The sequence below is a fragment of the Pogoniulus pusillus genome, chromosome 15 (assembly GCF_015220805.1).
Source record: "Pogoniulus pusillus isolate bPogPus1 chromosome 15, bPogPus1.pri, whole genome shotgun sequence".
NCBI lineage: Eukaryota > Metazoa > Chordata > Aves > Piciformes > Lybiidae > Pogoniulus > Pogoniulus pusillus.
In genome coordinates, this window is record NC_087278.1 from 15,696,328 (window position 1) to 15,709,335 (window position 13,008).

General features: G+C 44.7%; 1 protein-coding gene across 3 annotated transcripts in view; it reads right to left on the reverse strand.

Annotated features, from left to right (window-relative positions):
- DENND2A (DENN domain containing 2A) overlaps positions 1-12,870 on the reverse strand; it is a 59,230-nt gene extending 46,360 nt beyond the window's left edge. For 2 of the 3 annotated variants that reach the window (XM_064155498.1, XM_064155496.1), the window contains exon 1: positions 12,784-12,870. The gene's annotated coding sequence lies outside the window, so the exon portion shown is untranslated. Of the gene's footprint in view, positions 1-9,675; positions 9,695-12,783 lie in introns of those variants that run through there. The other variant, XM_064155497.1, reaches the window with a different exon arrangement.
- Between the last annotated feature and the right edge of the window lie 138 nt (positions 12,871-13,008).

Sequence of the window (13,008 nt, forward strand, 5' to 3'; positions counted from 1 at the left end):
GACCCAGTGATACTCTGCACCTTAAGTGTGTCCAAGTCAGACTCGAACTGCCATCCATGCACTCCAGACCCTTTGTTTTAGAATGAGCCCCAGGTTTCCACATTCTGTCATAACTTCTAAAACATTTTACTTCTTGTTAAAACAAAACTGTCGGTGTAGCACCGAGTGTGAGTGTGACCTCAAGCAAATTCCTTGGCTGCTTCTCTCTTGGTTGGATAAGACATGATGGGAACAAGTGGAAATAATGTAGAGACTTGATATAAGGAAAAAAAATATCACCATGAGAGTAATGCAGCTCTGGAACAGCCCTGCTGTCTCCATCACTAGAGGTTTTCAAGAACCATCCAAAGCCCTTGGGAACCTGATCTGAGACTTCAACCAATCTGAGCAGGAGGCTGGTGCAGAGATCTCCAGCAATCCGTTCCAGCCTCAATTACCCTATGGACAACCTGCCACTAATTACTGCAAAAGAAAGAATCCACTCTTATTTTCTCTGTGGAAAATAAACCAAAACACCCCAAAGAAAAAGAAAAAAAAAAAAAAAGAAAGAAGGAAATCCTTTTCAAAACAGTATTACTAGGTGCCTTTTTCTCCCCAACAGGTAGACTTTTGCCTTTCTCCAAATGACCAGCAAGGAAGAAGTAGAAGAAATGGCTGCTAAAACAAGATACTCAATTATGTTATCCTTAACACATTTCCAGTCTTTTGTCCCAAGCAATTCTGTATTGCCTAACAAATGTCAACAGTTGGGTGGAAGCTATTAGGGAAGCCAATAAACCTGCCTTGACAAATACTAAGGAGTGCTGTAAATTCTCACTACTACAAAAAGAAAATGTTTAATTCTCAAATTATTCCACTTCCAGGGAGATCAAGGTACAGTTTTTTGAAAAGGCTAAACTTACTGCATAAGTAAATTCAAACAAACAAACAAACAGAAATCCCAAATAACAAAGCAAACCAAAACTGAGAGATACTGAAAGCATTTATTTGGGAAGTATGGTTGTTGTTTTTTTTTTCTCAATTTGCTGAAGCATTTCTTTGGGATTTTCATGGCAGAAAACCTAGAAACTAGAGAGTTATCAATTAAGTACATATTGTTCACTATTGTCTTCCAAGGGATGTGTTAAAGGCAATACATACTCTAGAGGACTCTTAATTTCCATTGTTTACTTTCTTCATATACATCAACATGACTGATAATGGAGCAGAAGCAGAGCACTCACATACAATTTCCTCCATCAAGCCCTTATCTCACAACCAAAGCAGAGCTATTCTTACAGAAGCTTCCAACTCAGAGAATATGCATCCAAGTTTTGTATTCCAGGGTAACCACAAGGGCATACTCCACCCAAAATGTTTGAATATTATCCTGGACTGGGCCCCAATGCTGTTTATTGTGCACAGGAAAAATTCATTACTACAAAGCAGCCAGCACTAAATGCATTTCACAAGGGCACATTTTACAGGACCCAGAACAAGCTATCAAAGGAGTCTTCTGGAGTTAAACCCTTTGCATAAACCCCTGTCCCCTGAACTATTTAATAAACATCATCCCCTTTCATCTTAAATGCACATAAACATCTCATTTCCAGGCTAATGCAAGGCAAAATCCTAGCTGTACTGAAGGTACTGATTTGACTCCAGTGGTTGTGGTGTGGCTTGCATTTCACCACCAAACCTGCCATATTCAACTAATTTCTGCTCGTCACTAAAACAGGACTACCTACAGAAAGCCAAGCAGAGCTCTCACAGGTCAAGGTCATAAAGCTTCTCTGGATGAGCCAAGTCTTACGGGCTCACATGTGATGTTAGAAGAACACAGACTGAGAGATGAGGTCCCCCACAGTAGATGACCTGCACTAGCAGACAGGTGACTGTACAATATCCTGATGATATGTAGGGTTCCTCCATGAAGTTCCTACCCTCTTGCCTCAGAAATGTCAGTATTACACACACAACTATAAGGTAGGGTTCAGAAAAGAGGCTGTCCATAAATGGTTTTCTCCCTGCAAAGAAACATATGCACATGTTCTCTTGACAGGCCAGTTAGATACTCCTCACCACCAGAACCACTTTCTTTATGCAAAGATAGAAGCAGCACTATGTTGACTGAGTTATCCATGGCTGAGCTCAATGGATCTTTTGATAACGATTAGGTTTTCTTTATTGAAAAGGTAATATCTACAGAATTACTGGCAAATGAAAACTAAATTTTTAGGGGAAATTCCCCAAACATTTTCCTCAATTGGAAGAGGTGCAGGAAGAGTTTATGTAAAGCTATACTTGATTTACTTCTTGGCTGGTAAGAAAAATGTTTGGCATTCAAGTAGGCATTCTTCTTCCCATCTCTTCCATGTGTAATAATGCAAACATTCAGAGTGGATAGCACTTAATAAAAGTCTGTCATCCACTTTTCCAGGTGGGTTCACTTCATCCATATTAAAAAGAAAAACAAGACAGTAGAAATTTTGGCACTAGAAGCAGGTTAGAATGAAGTTAGCTTTGTTATGTGCCTTCTCAAACAAAAAGAATGAGAGATACATACTGTTTATAAATATGGTTATATAAAAATAAGAAATCACTTCAGACTTTCTTCATTTGAATCTGACTTTTGATGGCAGGTAAATATGACACTGAATAAGAAATCAGTCCTACCTCAAGTCGTATAGTTGGCAAGACTGACTTCTCAAAACATTGTATGTTGTGATGGCAGTAGCTCGTATGGCAAACATGCCCCCAGATACCTCTGATGGACACAGTTTTCCATGCGGGAACTAAACCGGAGGAGCAACAGGCTGATCCACTCCCAGCAACTCTTGATGCCCAGATGCGAGCTACTCATTCAGCATTTTTAATGCTTGCAAGAAGTAATTTGTGCTCTAGAAGTACTGTCTCTTCCTGAGGCACGAAGTCTGTACTGTACAAGTGCCCATCTCTTCATCACAAAGTGTCTCAGAAACTAACTTATCTGGGCAAAACGCATCTCATACCTGACATAGAGCTGCACAGTCTCAGCAATTCAATCTGCATAAATCACAAACAGCCTTGAGCATTGCTGGATAAGTAAATTACTTAGAGTGTCTGATCAACTAAAATAATTTTTGCCAAGTGTGCTAGTTTGAAGCCAGCTAGAATGTTCTGGTGAGAAGAACTAGATCACAGGCTGTAAAAGGAAAACAATAGTGATGTCTACTTCCCTCATAGGCCTGCTGAGAAGTATAGGAACAAGAAATAAAAGCATTAAATAACCACTCTCACTTGGGCTGCTGGCTGAGCTGCACTCTCTAACGTCACCTTCCATTTTGGACTAGCCCACTTTGCTTCCTAAACCCCTGGCCAAACCTCTGTTCTTCCTTGCGACTGGGGTAAGGTTGAGAGGGGTAGGGGGAAGGTGAAGGGGTGGTTGAGAGCCCCTCCTGGGGACTCAGGTTTCTGGGAGGGCTGTGGGGTTTTGTATTACATTTTACCTTGTATACACTGTAAACATCTGCTTGTATATTGTGCTAGCTGTAAATATAAGCTTCATTCATATTTCCAGAGCCGTCTGAGTCTAGACTGGGTGATTTCTAAAGTGGGGGGGGGGGGCAGGGAACACCCAAACCATCACAGCAAGCTTGGTCAATATGCCAAAAGCCCCTACCAACAGAGACAGAAGCTTTTAAGAAAATGTGTGAGGCAATCTAAAGGAAACTTAGAAGAGTCAGGTTCTTCATTGTGAAATAACATTACCTACCAAAATTTAGCTAGACTCTGTGTGTGTCTTAAACTTCCCATTCACAAGAAGCTGAAACGCTTTCTTTGGGTTTCCCTCTCCTCCTACGTTTTTGATTTAAGGGTAAAAAGGGAAGGGTATGGTTTACCCTGTTAAGTTTCTCCAAACAACTGTTTATGGGGTTTCATTATTATTATTAAGGCAGAAAAAAATCAAAAGAAATACTACAAAATTTCTTTTGCTCAGCTAAAGTCAATGGAACAGTGACAGCTGACACCACCTTGTTTTTCAGAGAGCTCCCGTTCACACTGTGCTACTTCAATGTATTGCCAGCTTATACTGACTTAGTGAAACAACTGTAAGAAAAGTTACATTATACAATCTTCAGCTTAATGCTGCATTCGAGGATTTCATGACAAGTCATACAAAAATCTCCTCTATTGCAAAATATTGTTCACAAGTTTATTAAAAACAAACAAACAAACAAAAAAGTTGTATGCACCATGGAGCCAGTGAGATGGCTGAACTCCTTAACTCCTTCAGGACAAAAAGAATGGGTTGGTGATTATCTGCTTCCAGACTTTAAACAAAAAAAAAATCTTTATACATAAAAACAGAAAGCAAGAAAAACCAATGGAATGCAAGGTCAGGCTTGATTTTCCTAAAAGCATATCTTCACCAGGAATCTGAAGTAAAAATGTAACACTGCTATTGAGTACATCCAGAGGAAGGCAGCAGAGACAGTGTAAGGGATGGAATGTCCCACGAGAAGCAGTTCAGGACTCTGGGCTTGACTAGTTTGGGGAAAGAGAGGCTAAGGTGCAACCTCATCATTGTCTACAGCTTCCTGAGGAGAGAAAGCAGAGAGGGAGATGCTGTGCTCTTCTCCCTGGTACCCAGCAACAGGATGCATGACAATGGCTCAAAGCTGTGTCAGGGGAGGTTTAGACTGGACATTAGGGAGCATTTCTTTACCAAGAAGGTGGTCAAACACTGAAACAGACTTCCTAGGGAGGTGGTTGATGCCCCAAAGCCTAACAGTATTTAAGAGTTATGTCGATAATGCCATTTAAAAACATGCTTTAACTTTTTGTTAACTGTATGTTTTAACTTCTTGTCAGCCCTGAAGTGATTAGGCATTTGGACTACGTGGTTGTTGTAGGTCCATTCCAACTGAAATAGTTCTATTCTACTAACAATACTACTTATAAAAATCTAATGGAAGGCTGCCTTGCACATGAACAAGCAGAGAGACTAGGATTGGCATGAATAATTTGATTTGAAGAACATTAAAGTTACCATTTGTATTCCTGCAGTGATTGCTGGTTAAAGCTGAAGTGCTTTACTGTTCTGACAGGGCTTCCAGATTCCTTTGGATTAGAAAAATAATTACATCCCATGCAAGCAAACATAAAGCAAGTGTGACATGAAGCAATATATTACATGTCAGAACACATCACTTAAAAAAGAACCAACCAAACTCAACCCAACCTACCAACTAAAAAATAGACACAAAAACCCTTCATCGAATTCTGACACTTCTATGAACCGTGTGCCTCTTACAGCAAACCAAGTTTTCCTTGAAATACACACCAGAAGTGTCTGTCTCTGACTACTGGAGGAATTTAGGAATTCCAACTGAGGAAACTTTGGTTTGTGTACGTTACAAAGAAAGTTTGTTGCTGTGCAAACAAGAGGATACCAATGGGGCAAGCTTTATTGCAGACTAAGTGGCAATAGGTGTCAGTATCCTTCACCAATCCAAGCACAAGTCTGCTGGACTTGAGAGGTGGCAGCATGGCAAAACTTCATCTTGGGAGTCACTCATAGTAATCTTAGAGCCAGAAATCTGATGCAAAGAACAGTCCCCATGTGTTGATTTCACAGTAGGACACACAGTAGGCTGCTGAAAAATGGCAGCCAGCTAGATGAGCACTTCTCACATCATCTGGATGTAAGAAGTATCTCAACACTTCACTTTCAGCAAGAAATTCTCCTGCAGAATTTGACTACAGATTGCCACACATACCGCCTAGCATGATGAGGCAGAGAAAAACAGATTCACAGTTATAGCCTGATCTCAAGCTCCTTGAATTCATGGAAAAGCTCCCATGGACTTTGGTAGACCATGAAGGATGCTTCAGGGACTGGTTTTGGTCAGATGCTGCCTTCTGAAGTTCTGCCTCTGATGAAGAAAACACTCTTCTTGATTTCTAGTAAGAGGCATTTATTTCCCTCTGTTACTATGCCACTCTTGAGATCTGGATAACCTAAGACTCGACTCTGAAGAGAAAGGAAGAGAAGCCTACATCCAAAACACACTTTGCAGCTGAAACACATTGTACTTTTTTATGTGGAAATAGTGTGGAGGCTTAGTGTTTTTAAAGAAAATGTTCAAATAGCCTGGATTTGAAGTCCCTGGGAGCTCTTTCCCTTTAATTTAGAGCAAGGTGCTGTTTGGCTGACACTGGCAAGCAAATTCATATTTATGAAGTGCCCTCATGGTGCCCTGTGAAATTTGCCATTTCCCTCCATGAGAGTCAGCACTATCTATCATGAGAACATAATCCCCTAGGACAGGAGACCTAAGCCCCTTCACTGCTCTCCTCTGCAAACAGATGCGTGCACATTTCCCAGCTCTGAAAGTCACGGCTGGCTTTTGGCGAAGACTACAGCAGCTGCACATCTGCAGAGAGGAAGAGCTTTCAGTGAAAAACAGAGGGGGATTTCATCCACCCCTGCCTGCAAAGCAAGCTCAGCATTTGTTCCTCTCCAGATGACACCCTGATGGGTTGATTTAATCACTCACATATGCCTGTTCACAATGCTAGCAAAATACCAGGGCTGTGACAGCATCTCACCTGAATTGCTCACAGTAACACGGCCTGTCAGCAAGCACTTGGCAAGAAGTCTTGCAGGGTATTAAGAGGAAAGTGATGTTCAAGAACATGACTAATGTAAAACACTTCTACAGAATACAGCTGGGAGGAGGAGAGATCACTTGTGATGAGGAAAGCACCTAAGCAGGTGTTTAATTTTAAGCCTGTGTTCAAACCCCACTATCTTCAATTAGACTGTGCGAAGAGCAGTTCAAACTTCCCAGAGCACTGGGAGCCAAAGTGCTCTTCTGAGTGAATTTAAGCATGCACTTGGATCTACACATCTGCTTAAACCATATGACAAACTGGGGGCACTGTACAGAACATTGAAGTGTAGCAGGATCACAGACACTTCACCACTTTTATTCCCAAAGGGATATTTAATTACAACACAGAGCATCTAGCCATTTAAAATGATTCTAGTTACAAACAGCAGTAAGGCCTTGTCCCTTGAAAAGGTTTCTGCGGTGGACTGCCAGAGTCCCCACTAAGTTTATGGAAACACAATTTATGTGCCTGAACTTGGTCAGGAGACATCTGCTTTTAGGGATCTGCAAGATCAGGAGTCTCAGTGCCTGGCAGGCTCCCACTCAGAACTCTTTTGTCCACTCCCAAGCGAAGTAGCACCTTTCCTCACTCAAACTGCCCCGACCATCATCAACTCTCAATATTTTAAGTGTCTGGGCCAGATTTTCAAACAGGCTTAGTGCCAAACTTTTCTGACTGCTTCCTCAAGACCAGCTTTTCTGTCAGGTGGTGTTTCCCCCACAGGTATACAACTGAGGCAAAGCACTTTCAAGCAACGTTGGCACCCGATATGCTGATCAGCAGATTTGACTTCTTACCATGATGCCCAATGAGGAGCTGGGCATAGCAGAACACACCTGTCAGCATCTACTTGCTGAACCTGTCTCTAGTCTCAGTCTGTATCAACAGCTCCCTGCTGTACATGTGCTAAATGGAACAATACCAGTGAGACAAAACTCCACTAGCAATACTATTTTATGAGATGAGACTTGCTGCAGATGAATTTGAAAGCACAGTAATGTTCCTCCAACGGCTCGTGGAGCAGCATGTGCCTGATGGCACAGCATCAGCAACAACTCACCCCATTTCAGGCAGCAAAGATAGAGCCAAACAGCTAACTTACCCAGCTTCCTTCCTTTTGCCTTTTATTCTGATCTTCTATCACGCATCTCAAAACGACCCATGTCCCATGCTCCTAGATCAGACCTCATCAGTACTGCATGTGAAGCCGGCTGCATAAAGAACCCCAGGGATGGCCAGGCCCATCTGTTAGAAGCTTTTCTCTGCGTGGGTTGGTGAGTTTAACTCCCTCTGCTTCTGGGGCCCTCTCTCGCGCCCCTCCCATCTCCTCTACTCATGAGGACAGAGTTTCCATCCTGGCTTGGGGCCAGCACTTGTATGGGCAAAAGCAGTGCTCAGGAAAAGCCATCTTCTGCTGCCTTTCATCATCTAAATACTACTGGTTCCCAGCCCGGGAGTGAAAGCTTTGGCTGCAGCTCAAGGGAACAGAGGACCAGTAACTTCTGCCTGGGCTGAACACAGCAGTCTGGCTGGAGAGAAACTCCCTCCTCTCCTGGTTCCCCTGCTCCCAGTGAGCAACTCAAGGCTTTGCCCCAACCATCCACAAGCTGTTTGTTAGATTGCTGACAGAGACACAGCTCATGTTCAAAGGACACTTGCAACAGCACATAAAGACAACAGGTAACGTTCAAGCCAAATTCTCATTTGTGGGAGTGATTAAAATGAAAAACAAAAGCCCCCAAGCAAACCTGGCTCATTGCATCCCAGAGCTGGAATGAAGACCTCACCCGAAATATACAGGCAGGCCTCAGAGGTCTACTAATTCCTAATAAGATTAATTAGTAAAAACTGACATTTAACCATCACTCTATTGAATCAGCCCTGCTAAATACATGGAACTAACAGTATGCCAGCTGCAGTGGGTCTCCCTAACCTAAGAAGCAGAAGCAGCACTGAAACAAAGGATGAAGATTATACCAGCACTCATGGCATTCATTCCAGCAGGACATCACTTTTTTGAACTTCTCTCTTTATCCAGCTACACTTGACTTCCCCTCAGCATTACAGTGGGGGGACAGAAAAGACAGAAATAAGGTCCTCAATATATGTTATCTATATTAAAGAAGCGAGTCCTAATGTTTCAAGTTTCTTGCAAGGCAGGTTTTTTGTAAGCCCCCTTTTGGGGTCTTTGTTGAACGTGTGGCACCCCACATTTGACTAACAAATGTTTTGGTGACATTTGCCTCAGAGCAGTACACATCCAGGGAGTTTCAGCACAGGATTACCCAGGCCATTGCACCAGGATTATCTCAAGAGCACAACCTCTGTTAGCAACTGCAGTGGTCACAGGCTGGAACCACATCACATGATAAAGTTCAGAGATGCTCTGAGCAGTCTTGGCACAGGAAGGACAGGACTCTCATGACGGCAGAGCACCTAATGGTGTTTTACTCTAGGTCTATGCCCCAAGTTCCTGCTGAGCTTCTGGCTCACTAAAAGACATGAAATGTGAAGACTTGCATGAGTGGTAGTCAAGTACCCACTGCTCTGCTCAGGAACTGGACCAAAGACTACTAACTTTCATCTCATCAGTTCTAGTCTACAGACACAGAGTACTTTGACCTAGTTAGGTAGTGAACCATGTGAAGGCTGGGACAAATCTTGAATAAGGCTGACCTATAGGATGTTATGGATTTACTTATGTAAGATAGTGATGATGCCTTTTAGTGCTATAACAAAACCTGAGACCTTGAGCTTATCCTGAGCTCTTCTGTGCCAGGCTTCCATCTTAAGACACAGCTCTTGTTTGAAAACCAAGGCTGTAGAGCTTCAGTGGCTCCAGGGACTCTAGCTTCATTGTTTTAGATATCAACTTCAAGGCGCAGCCAAGGTCCCTGTTGAAGCCTACTTTTAAAAAGCACAGCATTCATGCACCCAGGAGTCTGATGTTCAATCACATGGTGCACACAGGGCTGACTACAGACACTGAGCACAAAACCTGGCCTGAAACCACCACCAAATGGCATGCATACTCACCCATTTCAGCCTTTTTCATTTCCAGTAGCTGGTAAAGCCACTTAGAGTTGAAAAACAGATTAAAAAAACCCAATGTGAGAGAAGTGTACTATCAACCCTTCTGTTGTACTTTAGAGCTACAATCAAGAAAATATTGTCTGTTCTCTAGCCTTGTCTGGGTAAAACAGTGCTTACAGATCCATATCTCTCAGATGCAGTTATTTGAGCAAAACAGGCAAAATTGAGCTCTCTTGTTTACTGTCAGAACTTGAAAGAAACAACAAATTTCTTTCTAGCTACATCCCACTCCCTTCTTCCCTGTGGAGTTTTCTCAGTCCTTAAGGAACTGCTATGCAAGTTCATTAAAAGTTCTATTTCAGCATTTCCTTCATAGTAGAGGCCTCTTCCACTCAGGTCTTGGGACCCTGCCAACAGACATATCAGCTGTGAGTACTTAAATCCTTCTGCTAAAAAATGCTTCCTTAAAGAGCTTATACCCCAGTTCTGGGTGCCTAACAGCTGTAATCATCACAATTAACCAGCTCAATAAGGGCTTAGGAGAAGCTCTTCTCCATTCTCATGGCTTAATGGTGCACTACAGAGCCTTTTCTCTTCTTGGAGTGGCCTCCACTTAGGAAAGAGCAGCCTCAGGACAGTTTCAGTCAGAGAATAAATATAAGGTGCTACAAAAGTGAGAACCAGCTGTAGCTCTGATGTATTCAGAGGGATCCAAAAGAGTATGACACCTGTGGGGACTTCTGAAATGCCCAGTGTCTCTCCATGTTTAAAAGTCTTGCTCTGTTGCATGAAGTTCTCATTGGCAGATTTCTTAACCCTGAGGCAAGGACTGCACTTTCCTCTGTGCCCCCAGAGCAACCAGCAAAACAGACTGTGATTGCTCTCCATAAGAATTAACTATTATGGCTGATATTTAGAGCAACTCGGTGGAAAAGTTCCTGCTGAATTAAGATCACCTCTGAAAAAGACAGCCTTGCAGCTTTCATTGTCTTTATTTATCATCACCTTGTCCAAATGAACAGTTCTTACATCCAGACTCGTCAGGCATAGAAGAAAGGCAACTATATTTTAAGCACTTGAAAAAAGATCTAAATGTCCTCGTTTCTGGAGAACTGAAAGTATGATGTGGCTGTCTCTGCAGACAAAATGTCCTGAAAGATTTCCCAAGACAGCAAGCTGGGGACACTACCAAAAGCACTTTGGGACACTCCACATGCAGTTGTGGTCTACAAGGATTATTACGCTTGAGGTTCTGAGCTGACAAACATGGAGCAACTTCTGATGGACTGTCAAGACAGGGACATATCAAAGCCCAGCCCAGGCTTCAGCACACAACCTTCTTGCCTACAGCCCAAGAGAGGTCCCATCGAATTCATAAATCTTTAGCCTGCTTTTTACATTCTGGGTTGCTCCAGTACCCTTTGTTTTCAGACTTTCTCTTCTGTCTCTCAAAGAGGTACTGTATTATCCTGGGATATCCTGTGGCTTTCCTCTCATTTCCATACTGAGTGTTTTCAGTTGTTTCCAAGTTTGTCCCAGCATGGTAGATACGCTCCCGAATGCTGAAACACTGGATTATTTTTTTTTTAAAGCCAAGCAACCAAATAAAATCTCAGAAAATCAACAACCACCAAACTCCACGAACATTATCCCAATGACAACAATTCAGAACACAATACAAGGGTCGAGGAAATGCATTCCTTTCCTCTGGCAGGATGCATAACAACTCCCTTTTGGTGGTTCAGAAACAGAGCCAGTACATTTTACTGGAGTTTAACACCACACACAAAGTGTGAGTGGTCAGTAAGGTGGCAGCCAACACAGAAAACATCTTTCTAATCCACCAGCACCACTGGCAGCTCCTCTCCCAGTAGCAAATGAAAGCCCCATGGAAACCCCTCTGCCTCTATCCTCCAGCTGAGCTCAGGCTGGAGAGCCTCCATACAACTGACCCTTCCAGGCAACAAACTGTGCTTTTGCGAAGAGCAGGTAGTAAGCACCCCGTGCTTAGCACTTACTACCTGCTCCTGCGAGGTTCTAGTGCAGCTTCATGCATTCAGAAAGCCCCAACCCCTTTACCCCTAGATCATCCCTCTCCCACTGACAAGCATCAAGTGCCAAGCTCCTTGGACATATGCAAAATGAAAACTTCTGAAAACGTCACAGAAACACCTTGCATAGTTCATCCACCAGCTTGTATCTGGCACCCTTGGATCATGGCCGCGGCCAGCTGTATATGTTATTCTGTTCCCTGCCCAACCGCCGTTCTCTTACATCAACTCCATGATCACTCACCATCTTTGGGTACATAGTAGGAAGGCAGGCTGGCGTTATTCACCTGTCCCGGGGAGTGAATTCTCATGCATCCCAAGCGGGACTCAGAAATGCCACCCTATTAAGTACAAGCTGCGCCGAAGTGCAGACTTTTCCTCCCGTCAAAGGCAAAGTAAGAGCAAAGCAGGCTCCGCGGAGCAGAGATAATGCAGAGCTACCATCACGCAGCGATGCGGGACTTTGCTGAAACCGCGCAAGTACTCTGCTGCTGCTCCGGCAGGGCCCCGTTTCCCCAATAATCCGTTCAGCATTTCTTGTGGTTTTTGTTGCTGAAGACTGAGGAAGGGCTGAGTTCACTCAGAGGCCCCATGCTGGGTGGCTGGGGCTGCCTCTGCTCCTCCGCCCCATCGCTCCCGAACCACTGGAGATCTTTTCAGCGGCTCCCCACGTACCCTCAGCCCTTTCCCACCCGCCTGCGGCCGAGAGCCGCTTCGTCAGCCGACGCAGCCCACTCACGTCCGTCGAGGACGGAGGGAGCCACAGCACTCCCATCCCGGCGGGAAAGTAGCACCGGTACCCTCAACGCCCGGGAGGCTGTGGGCAGCTCGGTTTCCGTCTCTGCAGCCGAACGCAGTACCCGAAAGAGAGGAAAGCCAATTCGAAGGTTGAAGGGGAAAAGTAATTAAAAAAAATTTGGAACGACACCGATGCCCCGCGCCCCGACGGCCGCCACGGGAGACTGGCGGTTTTCAGGCGGCGGCGGGCCACTGCTCGCTCTCCCCCGACAACGCTCGCCACTGCCCCGACCCTGCCAGGGAATTCTCCGTGCCACCCTACCTTCCTCAGCGAGGGGCCGTGCCCCGGCATGGCGGCGGCGCCCGGCGCCGGGCTGGCGGCGTGCGGACGCGCGGCTGGGGGCTCCCCGCCCGCCGCGCCATGCAGCGCCGCGCCCCTGCCACCGCCCCCCGCCAGCCCCGGCCCGGGCCCCGGCCCCGGCCGCCCTCCGGCGGGGAGCACCGCCCCCGGCCCGCCTCGCTGCCGTAGCAACCGCGGCCACTCCTC